The sequence below is a fragment of the Tursiops truncatus genome, chromosome 12, assembly GCF_011762595.2.
Source record: "Tursiops truncatus isolate mTurTru1 chromosome 12, mTurTru1.mat.Y, whole genome shotgun sequence".
Classification (NCBI taxonomy): domain Eukaryota; kingdom Metazoa; phylum Chordata; class Mammalia; order Artiodactyla; family Delphinidae; genus Tursiops; species Tursiops truncatus.
The window spans coordinates 28,788,828-28,803,598 of record NC_047045.1 but is presented as its reverse complement, the minus strand read 5'-3'; positions in this window follow the sequence as shown (position 1 = coordinate 28,803,598).

The window sequence follows — 14,771 nt, the reverse complement described above, 5'->3', positions numbered from 1 at the left end:
AATAATATAGGTCCTGAATACTTATTTTGCCAGCATTTTGGGGACTCCAGGGCTAAAAGGGCAAGAGGAAAGGGAAAGCCAACATACAGCTCAGTAACTGAGTCACTTTCATAGTCCTGATATGTGGGAGTAACCAGGTCCCCAAATGATCTCCACTCTGCTTTCTTTGCTGTTCGACTTGCTGCATTCTCTAAGAGATTACCACGGACTATTTAAGAATGGTGTGAGGCCCCTTGGCATCCAAAATTATGACAACATAGAACAAAACTTGAACCAACCAGAAAATCTTTCTTCTTACATAAAGGTTATACATGAACACTTATCATTGTAAAAGAACCACATCTTGCTGGAGTTTTTGAGGAGGATGTTATTTATTAATGCCATACATACATCTTTCCTACATGATTGCTAAATGATTTGAGAAATAGAACAAAAAAATATATGTGAGCCAAAATACCACCTTTATCATTGCTGGAAACCAGGATGCAGATTGTGGCTTTAGGTCCATTAGCCAAATGGACTTGGTACCTGGATTCCAGAATTAGGGGACTTCATCCATTTACAGAAAGTGTGGACTTGGGCAAGGTCTCCTTTCATCACACTTCCCAGAACTGGCTCCTGCAAGACTTCCAGCACGAAAATGAAAATGAAGACTATCGGTCTCTACCAGAGATTGGCTTCAAGAGAAAACTGGAGGGTGGGGCATGTCTAGTTATTCTTCCTATGTTTTCAGGCAGAAAAAGCACTCCATCTTCCTAAGAAGAAAGTGACTAACAAGAACTACAAAAAAAATGCCAAAAGTACATTAGTCGAACTCTCTCAATACAAGGAAAATTAAGAGTAGAGGGAAGCTTGAGCAATTATACACGATGAAGATGTCTTTAGTGGTAATATACCTACGTTCCTGCCACAAAAAAAGCAGGGACAAAATATTCTTGAAATCTTTCAAGAATAAAAAGACCTCAGTTGAGGGCTTCCCTGGTGGCGCAGTGGTTGGGAGTCTGCCTGCCGATGCAGGGGACGCGGGTTCGTGCCCCGGTCCGGGAGGATCCCACATGCCGCGGAGCGGCTGGGCCCGTGAGCCATGGCCGCTGAGCCTGCGCGTCCGGAGCCTGTGCTCCGCAATGAGGGAAGCCACAACAGTGAGAGGCCCGCGTACCGCAAAAAAAAAAAAAAAAAAAAAAAAGACCTCAGTTGAAAGTGAAAAGTGATAGCAATTTCTGGCAAGACATCTATTTTGATGTGGACAACAGGAAACTTTCTGTGAAAGAACACTGAACTATTGTAAATCAATGGAAGGTTGTAAAACACTTCATGTTTAAGTGTTTCTTTACAAGTTTTTCTCTATATTTTCACATTAGACCATGTAGACCATGCAGTTTTATGACATAAGAAATTCACATGCATCTCAGTCTGGATACAGAATTTACTAAGAAGGTCTAAATAAAAAGACTTTCGTGAAGGGACTCCAGACGGAAGTGTGATTAGGATTAAGAAACAAAACAGGGTTGCTGAGTCATCAGAGACTTGCAACAAAGGAAGCTATAGGGCCCAATGGGTAGAATAAAGACATGTTTTCTTGGAGCTCAGTGGGCACTCGAGTGGCAATGAATCTGTGCGATGCAGTCTGTAGCAGCTGACCTCTCAAAGGCAGATCAAGGAATGGAATGGAAGAGAATGGATCTGGCAGAGTAGGGAGCCAAACGGAGAATAATCAGCATGCCAGTTATTAAAAATTGCTTACAAATACATTTTTGGCCATATAATATTCCAATATAACCATACCATGTATTACAACCACTATCTTTTGATTAACTACTTAGATTGTGTCCAATGTCTTTGCTATTATAAACAACATGGCAATGCATATATTTATTTCTACAATTTTCTTAGAGTAAATTCTTGGGAATTTACTTAATTTAATTAAAAAGTACAAATGTTCTTAGGCCTTTTGAAACTTGATAATAATGTCTTAAAGCCATACATATTATTCTTCCACCAGCAATGTGCGCGTGTGCTTATTTTACTGCACACTGTTGAGCACTGCATATTCCCATAAAAATTATTTATTTTGATGAGGATTTGTCCATAAAAATAACAGCTGCGTATTTTTCAAAAGAAATCTTTAAAACTGCATCTCTTTAATTTTAATAAATTTTTTTCTATATGCTTTTTTCATTTTGTAAATCGTGTCAGCATAACCAGGTGATAATAGTATGTTGTTCTTTGCTGCTGCTGCTGCCACACCAGCATCATTGATTTAACCATCCTATCTCTCCAAGGCTGATTTGGGTTGCTTCCTTAATCATTTAGTACATTATTACATACACTGATATATGTTTTCTGAGCTATCTGGTTTATTTCATATTTCAGTCTATTTTTCTTTTGGATAATGTGACTAAAACATAGCAGCTCTGGAGTGCCAGGCTATCTGTAAACTAGCTTGACAATGGAAAACACAAAAGATAGGCTCCCTGTTTCCTAACATATCAGGAGGCTCACCACCTCCTTCTTTACCTTTCAGCCTTGTTAACCAATGTTAATAATAGGACAACAACAAAATAAGGAAACAATAGCATTTGTTGAGTGCTTACCAAGGGCTAGGCATTGTGAAGAAGCTACCACATCAGCTTAAACCACAGCAACAGTGCCTCTCTTCTGGGTCAGGAATGAATTTTTTTGGAGGCTTAAGTACCTTTACCAAATCTTGTTAATTCTACTTTCTAAATACTTCTTCAATTTCTCCACTTCTTTCTACTCCTATTGAACATTTTCAGTTCTCAACTGGTTTGATCTTTTAGTAGCTTGCTGTTTAACTTATCTATTTATTTTTTTTAACGTTTCAATGACTATTTTATTTCCAGAATCTCCATTTGCTTCCTTTTCAAAAGCATCTGAGTTTTTTTCTTCATAAAATCTTTATTCTTCATGGAATCTCTTGCTGCCTTGATCTCTCTGAATAGTTTAAACATAATTATTTTAAAACTTCTCTCTAATCTCTTTGATCTCTATTTCCTTAGTATGAATGATCCCATTGCGGCTTTTCCTGAGCTAGTCTCCAGTGGGAGTTTTTTTTTCTCTAAAAGCCTGGACATTCCTTAGATTTTTCAAGAGTCTCTATGTTGCTGTTTCCATGTAACCAGGATCTATTGGGTCACTGGTTGAGACCTATGTTTTATAGTAGTTCTTGTGAGAGGTGTCTGTACCTCAGGGATCTTGTGAATTTGGGTCTCATCCCCATGCAAGACAAAGGCCTTGGTTCTGGTTTGTAGAGGATTATTCCTTCTACTTTAGGCCCAGGCAGGGGGTCTGTCTCCAAGTCAGTTTGGTGCTTTTGTAGTCCCTACAAGGACTTAGTTTTCAAATCAGTTGGGTAAATACCCTACGAGAGCTATTGCAGAATCATGTGATTAAATTCATTTACTTTGTAAGAAACCTCCAAACTGTCTTCCAAAGTGGCTGCAGTATTTTGCATTCCCACTAGCAACGAATAAGAAGTTCTGTTGCTACACATCCTTGCCAGTAATTAGCATTTCAAACTTTGTGGATTTTAGCCCTTCTAATAGTGGCATCTTAATTTTGTTTTAATTTGCGTTTCCTTAATGACATATTGACATTGAGAATCTTTTCATATGCTTATTTACTTCCTTTATATCTTCTTTGGTAAGGTGTCTATTCATATATTTTGCTCTTCTTAAAGTTGGGTTATTTATTTTCATTTTGTTGAGTTTTAAGAACACTTTGTGTATTTTGGATACCAGTCATTTATCAGATACGTGTTTTGCTAATATTTTCTCTTAGTCTTTGGCTTGTCTTCTTATTCTCTTTCACAGAACAGATGTTTTTAATTTTTTTAAATTATTTTTAATTATAAAGTACACATAAAACTGATCATTTTAACCATTTTAAGTGTACAGTTCAGTGGTATTAAGTACAGTCATATTGTTGTACAACCATCACTACCGTTTATCTTCAGAACAGTTTTCATCTTGCAAAATTGAAACTCAGTCCCCATTAAACCATACTTTCCATTCCCCCCTTTCCCCAATACCTGGCAAACACCATTCTATTTTCTGTCTCTATGAGTTTGACTACATAACTCATATAAGTGGAATCACAAAGTATTTGTCTTCGTGTGACCGGCGTATCTTATTGATACTTAATATAATGTCCTCAAGATTCATCCATATTGTATTATGTAACAGAAATTCTTTCCTTTTTAAAGGTGAATAATATACCATTGTATGTATATACCACATTTTGTTTATTTATTTATCTCTTGATGGACACTTGGGTTGCTTCCATGTTTTAGAGATTGTGAATTATGCTGCTATGAACATATGTATATAAATATCTCTTTGAATCCTTACTTTGAATTCTTTTAAATATATATCCAGAAGTAGAATAGCTGGATCAAATGTTAATTCTCTTTTTAATTTTATGAGGAACCTCCATATTGTTCTCCATAGAGACTACACCATTTTGCATTTCCATCAACAGTGCACAAATGTTCCAATTTCTCTACATCCTCACTAACACTTGTTATTTCTCTTTTGTTTTGTTTTGTTTTTGTTTTTTGGGTTTTTTTGTTTTTGTTTTTTGATAGCAGCCATCCTAATGGGTGTGAGGTGGTATCCAATCGTTAGGTTTTGATTTGCATTTCCCTAATAATTGTAATGTTGAGCATCTTTTCATGTGCTTATCAGTCACATGTATATCTTTGGAGAAATGTCTATTCAAGTCCTTTGTGCATTTTAAAATTGGGTTGTTCGTTTGTTTTCTGGTTGTTGAATTGCAGGGATTCTTTATATATTCTGGTTAATAACCCCTTATCAATATATAATTTGCAAATATTTTCTCTCACTGCATGGGTTGCCTTTTCACTTTGTTGTTTGTGTCCTTTAATGCACAGAAATTTTAAGTTTGATTAAAGTTCTGTTTATCAATGATTTTTCTTTTACAAATCATGCTTTTAATGTTGTAGCTAAAAACTCATCATCAGACACAACGTCACAGATTTTCTCCTGTTTTCCTCAAGAAGTTTTGTAGTTTTGTACTTTACTTTTAGATCTATGATTTATTTTGAGTTAATTTTTGTAAAAGGTGAAAGGTCTATGTCTAGGGTCACTGTTTTGCATATGAACATCCAAGTGTTCCAGCACTATTTGTTGAAAAGGCTATCCTTTCTCCATTAGATTGTCTTTGTACCTTTGTTGAAAATCAATTTACTATATTTGTAGATCTATTTTTTGTCAATCTATTCTATCCCACTTTAGCTAATACTATGTCTTGATTACTGTAGATTTATAGTAAACCTTGAAATAGGGAAATGTGAGTTCTCAAATTTTTTTCTGCTTCCTCAGTATTGTCTTAGCTATTCTAGGTCTTTGCCTTTCTATATGAATGTTAGAATCAGAATCCGTTTATATTTATAAAATGTCTTGCTGGGATTTTGATTGGTTTAATCTATAGATTAATCATATAATCATTTAATCTATAGATCAAGTTGGGAGGACTTGACATCTTAACAATATTGAAACTTCCAATTCATGAACACTGACTATTTCCCTATCTATTCCCCAAGCAAGGGTGGAAAAATTTTGGTATGGCTCTAAGCCTTTTTTAAAAAATCCTCAAAAGCCAAGTTCTAGGTCCCATTCTAGGTCTAGGCTTAAAGCCTCGAGTCTAATCCATATGCTGTGTAAAAATCCATGCCTCAAAGGTGAATATCATGTCTTTCCCACTTTTTAAACCATAGTTGCCTTCAACTTGAGCTCACTGATATATCTCTGAATGCTTCAGCAGACTAGATTTATTTACTTGATTGAAGTACTTTACAGACTTTTCCTGTGGGCTTTTAAAATGTTAATCATTTTCCCTGGGACCTCTACCTTTTTCTGGACACTCATCTTTAAAGATGAGTTTCAACACTTTAATCTCAGTGAAGTGTCTTCTGATTCCCTGATTGGGTTGAGGTCCCCCAGTTGTGCACTCCCTGGTCCTTGTATATTCTGTGCTTAACAACCAGGCAGGAGAACCTGAAGTAATTTGAAAAGAATACAAAAATCCTTTACTTGCATTTATTAAACATCTTGAAAGGCACAAAAAATCATCAACATTCTTTCTTAAAATCCTTTTTTACTCCTCTTCCATCCTCTGCCAACACAAACCTCAGCTCTTTTATATTCTTCTGTTCTCAAAACCATGAGAAAAACTCATTTGACTCCCAAGAATTATCAGTCCTGTAACCAGCACCTCTCTAGTTTCCATATCTTTTGTGTTCTAGATGTTTAGGTTTTCTTTGGGCTTAGTAGCATATGTATAATTATAATATTATAGTTTGCTTACACTAACTTAAGATACTTTCATCTTTTTGCTGCTAACCATTCTTGACTTTACTCAGATCTTATGCTTCAGTTGTTCAGAACTGCTTTTACTCAGACTACTCTCCCTCTCTGGGATGCAAACGATAATGCTCAAATCTTAGCTTTTTGTGTAAATATTGAATTTCCAAGGCACAATTTATGACTTCATCTCTAGTGATTTCACTGCACTTCACAAATACTGTTAGAACCAATACTCCCACTGGATGGTAATCATTTGTGTATATGTTTCTTCTCTCACTTGACTGAACACAGACATAATGAGCATCACTGATAATCACACACAGTGGCATAATATGAGAAATTTATCTTCATCCTATGACCTATTAAGTTGCACATGATTTTTATAATTCTACCAAAAAGAGTCAGTCCTAGGGGATAGAATGTGTATGGGTCTCTGCTCAGAAGAGACAGGAAACTAGTATTTATTAAGTCCTATCATGTTCCAGATAAACTCAAAACCACCTCTGGCTTGAAAGGAAGCTGAGTGAAACAAACCAGTTTGAAGATCCCTGCCACCCAATAACAACAAAGGAGGCCTAAGTGATGAGACACTCATGGGTGGGCCAGGCCATAACCAGATTAAGCATTCCAAGGAAGAAGAGTGATTTACTTTCAATTGCTGTATATAATTGTTTATAATCCCAATTTCTAAATATTTACAAACTGTGCACCACCATTTAATTATTTCCAGTAGTTACTATATAAATAACTGTTGTATACATTTTAAAATACAGTGAGCTATAAAATGAAAGATGCTGCAGTAATACTGAGAATTATTAAGTGCCTTCCTAAAAAACAAAACAGACAAGACATAAATTCATAAAGTTGCCTGATGACAGACAACTGTCATCTGTCCTTCACTGGAAGGAAAAGAAAAGTGAGTCTCATACAGATGAATGGGCAGAGTTTATAAAATGAGTAAAATGTAATGAAACACCCATAAAGAGCTAAACACCTAGGAGGAGAAAGGAGTGTATTAACATTAAAAAGCAAGGAAAATTATATTTCAGGGAGCATAAAAATAAGCAAGTTTCATAGTTAAGGGGAAGTTAGGGAAAGAGAAAGAAAAATGTAAGTTGGAATAGGTTTTCTGAAGTATCAAACTATGAACTAGCTAGGTGACAGTTTCTTCCCATTCTGCAGTGAAAATGACACAGGAGATATGACTTTTCAGTTTCCCTAGGATTTTTGCCATTTAGGAAAGGAATATGTGACAGAATTTATTCTATTCGAAACAAAAATAGAATTTAAAATATGGGATCATGAAGCTAGATTTGAAATATTAATAATGTGATTTACAGTCTACCTCTCTGGAAAAATGGAAGCAACAGAATTTTCACGAAACTTCAGGGCTTTGAAATTAGCTTAGAAAGCTACTAGGTCATGGCACATTACTACAAAATCTTTGAAGACTGTAAGCACCAAGATGGGAAGGAGAATGCTGTCTTATCTGAAATGGAATAATGAAAAGAAATAGGAGGAAATTGAGCAGGGCAACTTTATACTACCATCCAAAAGTTGCTTGACAGTGACAGGGAAACAGAGCCCCAAAGAAGTGCTAAAAGCTTGATGACATGAATAATTGTAACCAGTCTGCATTTCAATGAATAATCTTTTTAAAAGTCATGCAAAAAATACTGCCTAGGTTTGGTGGGAGAGGCCCCATGTAGCCAGCATTATTTTTCTCTAATTTGTGGCATCCTTAATAGATTAGGTTCACATTATTGTGCACTTATTATTACTGTTGTATCTGGAAAATATGAATGTATGGCACATGGGGAAAAGCCAAAGAAAATCAATCATTTAAAAATTGTAGAGCTGGAAGAATCTAGAGACAACTTTACAACTCAACCTGTCGTTTTAGAGTAAAAACAACCCAACCAACTAAACAAACAAAAAGCAGAAAAAAAATCCGAAAACTTAATGCCTGAGAATAAGTGACTCATTGAAGGTCATATGATTAGACTATGGCAAAACCACGACTAGGACCCATGTTCCCTGATAGAAAATCTAGTTCTCTTTCTAACCATACTCTCTTAGCTAATTAAGAGTGTCCATCAACTACTCAGTAACTGGATGCTAGGCACGGCTGAGGCCTCCTATCTTCCTGAACTTAATTTACCTAATACAGCATGTCTCCATGGCCTGAGCTCCTTAGCATGGCTTAGAGCAGAAGCTGAAAACTCAGATGCTACTGGGACTAGACTGGTAATATAAATTAGCAAAGCAGATAGACATTTCAATATCAAGTGAATAGAAATGATTCTCATTTATTTCAAAGAAATATATACTGCATTTTCTTAAAACATGCCACCATCATGATTTTTTTTTTTTTTGCTTTCCTACTTTATATTATTCATTCAATTATTCAACAAATATTTACGGCAGAGACAATCTTGACGTGCTTGAATAACAGCAGAAGGCCAATGTGACTACAGTAGAATGATTAAGGCAAAGAGTAATGGGAGATGATGTTTAAGAGGAAAGCAGAGACAAGATCATGTAGTTGACTGAGTGCCTAGTAGGGGTTTTAGTTTTATCTGATTTTATTTTTTTCTGTACATAATAGATAGGGTGACCTACTACCTCAGTGCCCTGGATGAAGGGAGTTCCTGGAACATAGAAATTTCATGTTAAATCTAGCAAGGTCCCAGGCAAACTGAAGTGATTTGGTCAAGCTAGTTATGGCTTTAAACAAGGACCATGATATGATACGATTTAACTTTTATAAAGGTCACTATGGTAGATAACTGACTAGGAAGCTGAGAGTAGAAGCAGGGAGACTTGTTAGGTAACAATTGCTATGATCTAAGTGAAAGATGATAGTAGCCTTTTCTAAAGTTTTAGTGATGATCCATAGTGAGATGTGGTCAGATTCAGACAAATATCTTGAAAGGAGCGTGAATGGATTTTCTGATAGATTATATATCAGGTATGAGAGAAAGAGAGAAGAGTCAGGAACAAAGAACTGGATAATTGTGGTTCCTTTTAGTGAGATGGGGATAATTGAGGCAAGAGCAGGTCTGAAGAAGAAATTCAAGCGTTTGGATTCAGACATGTATGCTTGAGAGCCTAATCTGTATTCAAGTGGAGATGTTGAATTAGCCTGGGTCATGAGCACAGAGTTCAGTGTAATATTTGAAACTAGAGAATCCTGAGTGTTATCAGTATATAGAGGAATATTCGAAGCCTACAACATGGGTAAGGCGAGGGAAGAGAAGAGATGTGAGGAATTAGATGTAGGGCATTAAATATGGATGGAAGAGTAAGAAGTAAGATGCAGATAAGTTGAAGAGAACCCTTCAAAGAAGCCTGAAAAGGGTGAGTGAGTTAGGAGGAATACATAAAAGTGTGATGTCATGGGAACCAACAGAAGAAAGTGTTTAAACAAGGATTATTGAAGAACTTTTCAAATGCTGATGAGATGTCTAGTTAAGGTAACAACAAAGAGTTTCTTTTGGGATTTAGCAAGATGGAAGTTATTGGGGACTCTGACAAGAGTGGTTTCAGAGGAGTAGAGGTAATAAACGTCTGATTGAAGTGGCTTTGAAAAGAGAATAAGAGAGGGAGAGACAACTCATGCATCAACTAGTTGCAATTTTATTATGAAAGGGAAATGTGGCAGTAGTTTGATGTGGGTTGTGAAAAAATGGAGTATTTTAAAAATGGAAGATATTACTGCATGTTTGCATGCTGATAAGAATAAGCCAGTTGAGAGGGGAAAACTGATAGTTCAAGAGAGTGCAAAATCTTTGAGTACGCAAAAAAGAGAATGGAATTCAAAGCAGCACAAGCGATGGGTTGGCCATAGGCGGAAGCCTGACATTTTATCCCTTTTAACATTAAGGAAGGCAGGGGACATGGGATACAGATACAGGTAGATTGAGTACAGGAAATATTCTGTATTAGAATAAGTGAAAGAACAGAGCCATTAGATGTAGACTACTTGACCTTATGGTGGGGAGTCCATGCGTGGTGGAAGCACGCAGGCAAACTGAAAGCACATGCCCTCTGTGCAGGGGCAGCTGCTTCTTGGCGCTACACAAATTTTTTTGTTTGTTGCCTGATCTTTGCGTATTTCAAGAGAAACCTGAAATGTGGGTTTTAATGGAAGATCTCCAAATTTTTTATTTTTATTTTTTTTATTTTTGGCTGCATTGGGTCTTCGTTGCTGCGCGCAGGCTTTCTTTAATTGCGGCGAGCGGGGGCTATTCTTCTTTGTGGTGCGTGGGCTTCTCATTGCAGTGGCTTCTCTTATCGTGGAGCACAGGCTCTAGGTTCACGGGCTTAGTTGCTCCGTGGCATGTGGGATCTTCCCACACCAGGGCTCGAACCCGTGCCCCCTGCATTGACAGGTGTATTCTTAACCACTGTGCCACCAGGGAAGCCCAGATCTCCCAATTTTTAAATGTTGACTTAAATTCTATGAAACAAAGCAAATAAGAGCAACAACAAAAGCACTATGTATGACAAGCAATTACTTCTGACATCTAAATCTAACCTAGGGGCCATGAGTTGGGAGCTTCTGTTCTGGAGGCTTAAAACCTGGTCTCACGGGACTTCTCTGGTGGTCCAGTGGCTAAGACCCTGCGCTCCCAATGCAGGGGGCCCGGGTTCGATCCCTGGTCAGGGAACTAGATCCCACATACTGCAACGAAGAGTTCGCATGCCGCAACTAAAAGACCCCGCGTGCCGCAACTAAGACCCGGCGCGGCCAAATAAATATTTTTTTTAAAAACCCACAAAAAACCTGGTCTCACACCTATAAGGGCAATTGGCATTTGTTCGTTGCTTCAGAGAAACCAGAAATCAGGCAAAGAACAGTACATACCAACCCTCATTCTTGCTTCCATTCTGAGAGGGGAAATTTGATTTCCTAGGGAGTCCCTAGTTCCCTGGGGACTTGCCTGAGCAGTCCAAGAAGGGTTTGTGGGGAAGCTGCTGGTTACCCACACATCTGACCCATACTCTCTAGGGAGAGTTCTGTCTTCTCATAAATGGGTAAATGGGAAAAATAAATATAGGAACCAAGAGAGAATTAAGTGATACAAAAAAGGAAAAAAACAAAACAAAACCACAAACAATAACGGAGCAGGATTCTGAGAACTCAGAAAAAAAATAATGTCGTCCAAAAGAACTACAAACTAGAACCCAGAGAATTTGTTTAAATCTGCTTGTAATCCCAATAAATATTCATAATTATAAAATGGTAATAGCAGCAGTACTGGTAGCAACTGCTACCAAAGTTTATCGAACCTCAATATAAGCCAGACTGTTCTAGTGCTTGTTTGGCATTAACTTATTTGAAACTCACATCAACCCTGTAAGGAAATTGCTATCATTATCTTCATTTTATAGATATAAACTGAGGCACAGAGAGGGTACATAAATATGTCTAGGATGCAAAGAGTTAAATGTAAAATGATCTAGCAAATACATTACATTGCTTTAATTTACTTTAAAATGTTTCAGCTAAATTAAAAATGCTGTGTATGTGAGTTTTGATTTACATACGCCCCCAGAATTGTTAACATGGGGTGGGTGGGTGGGTAAGAGAGTAATCAGAATTTGAAAGACTTCTTTAGAGTTGTCATTTGTGACTCCAAAGGCAGCAGTTATAAGCAAGTCAACTCTGTTTATCTCTGGTTAGAACTAGATAGTTTACTAATCAGTATAATGGGGTGTGAGAAATCATTTTCATTGGTGAAATTACTGATGTTTAAGATTTGTGGGTTGGCCAGAGATATTAATCAAGCACCAGTGCCTTTGCATAAATAAGGTTTAAAATCAAGGAGCTCATTCCCTTGGAGCAGTATCCAAAGGCCTAGATTCAGCCTGGCCCTGAGATGACCACAGGAAAAAAAAAAGGATTCTACCACCTGATTCTGATTAAAACCTGGCTGGATTCTGCCACTAGAAAACTGTCACATCTGCCTCATGTGACTCTTCTTGCCAGACTGCTTCAAAGGACAGGGAGCTGGGACTTCATCAAGCTTCCTAGGAGCAGATCCTATGACTGTTCTTGTGCCACTTGCTGTTAATTTGGGCAGATGTGACAGGACTGAGACCGAAATATCCAGCCTGTTACTGGATAGTGAGGTAGGGCCTGTAGTCTTCTTCAGTCTTGAGATATTTCAGGCCATTTGAAATACTGCCGTCCAAAGAATCTAATAATCATAGGGGACCAAACTGACTTAGTTCACAGCAAACACATACATTTAACAAAAGAGAAACTAATGTTCAGAATTTTTCCAGAGAAATATATTTTAAACACAAACCAAATAATGTCAGATAGAGAAGTTCATTTCATATTAATGAATGGTATAATCAGAATGAAGGTGTAATAACCTATTCAATAATAATCCTAATAATAATAACCACGGTATATTGTATTCTATGTACTGGCAGCTGTGCTGAGACTTTCAGGAATACAATCCCACTTTAACTTCACAATTGTTCTGTGAGGATAGGAATTTTTGTTGCACCCCTTTTCCAGATGAGGAAACTGAATATTAGAAAGATGTAAGTAACTCTCTTGGAGGAAACTTATCCATGCAAAATGGCAGAGAGGGACTCAAAATCAAAATTTTCTCCTTCCAAAGTCTATATTATTAAGCACTATATTGTACTGTTTGGTAAGTACTGATTAACTGCATCTATTCATTCATTTATTTTATGAAATATTTATTGAGTGTCTACTAGTTCTCAGATTTTGAAACTGGTAATGAAGATACAGCATGTAAATAAGACAGATACAGTCCATGTGCTTATGGAGCCTGCATTCTATTCTGACTTTAAACTAATTACAGAAATAACTGCAAAAGTACAATTGTGATCCTGAAAATTGCTGAGGAAAAAAACTGAGAGCTCTGAGAACATGGAAGATGGAACATGCAACTCTGAGTGGCAGAGGATAGAGGAATGATAAGTGAAACCTCCCGGGGAGAAACTAGAGATTAGGAGGCTGGCCTGATGTTCTCCAAGAAATACTGATGCTGCGAACCCAGGAGGTGCCCCACCATATTAGCAAACAGAATGGTTAATGCAACTTAAATGCCTTACTGATAAATATATAAATTAGCAGGTGAAACTATTCACCTCAACAGTGAATTCCTCACATCACAAAATTATCATAGGTTCCTTTTATATAGCACCTGATCAAGTGTTAGTTACAGATCATTAAATTCTTGCAGAGAGAGACCCAAAAAGCTAAAGGGTTCCAAAGCACGTGCTGCATAAGCATGAACCAGAAATTTAAATAAAGCTAATCTCAATTATCATAAAAAAGGTCTATCACTCGTGGGGTGGTTTTATTTTCATTTTAGCCCACAGGAAGTTGAAATACTAAATACTATGTTTCCATTCCATATACGCTTTATATGTGTCAAATCATTCAGAACAACCCAAAGAGATGTGTACTATTACACACCCTCTCTTACTGTTGGGAAACGTGATGCAGAAAGAAGTAAACTTATTTGCCAAATCTAACATGTTCAGTAAGTGGTAGAACTGGAATTCAAGTTCTGGGATTCAAATCCAGAGACTTTGACTCAAGTAGGCTCTTAACACCAAGCTACATTGACTGGGCTATGCTTTGTGCTAATATATTTAGAAAATATCCGTATGCTTTTATATACCTATGAAATACATATATATGTATTTCCAGAATTTTCTTACATAGAAAGTAGAAAATAACAGATAACACCTGAAAAATCATCCAAAAACTCTACTGAATGCTCTGGAAACAGAATGCCTAATTGGTGAATTCTTTTGAACTTTTTTTGCCATAGGTAATTTGTATGCCACATCTACCACCACCAGTCTGTGTATAGGTGGAGTATGCTTCCCATCTTGTTTCACAGAGTTAACCCAACCCTGAAACCCTAACTGGTAAAGATGTCACAAAGTAATGTCATACCCATCTTATTTTTCAATATAGATGTAAAAATGTCAAAAAAGGTTTTTAGGGAATACAGTTTAAATGTGTAAATAATATACCACAGACAAATATGGTTTGCCCTAGATTGCAGAGTTAAATATTACCATATTAATTAATGAATATATCAATATCATATAATTAAATTGGTAGTTAAAATAAAACAACACTGCTCAGAGCATGGCCCCTACTTGCCTCATGGATATCACGGCTACCAGTTTTGTACAGTGATATTTCCCAAGCTGGTCTTTCTCAGTGCTCTGTTCCAAAGATACTACTAGGCATTAATGAGTGTGCTGTGAAAGAATAGTTCCATGCTCTTTGACACTCTGTTCTTGTACTCATCCTTCAAGGTTTAGCTCAAATACCACTTCCCTCTGGGCTGTCCTCCCTGACCCTTCTCCTCCCAAGCAGAAAGGAACCCTTGCACTTCTATTGCTCTTTATGGG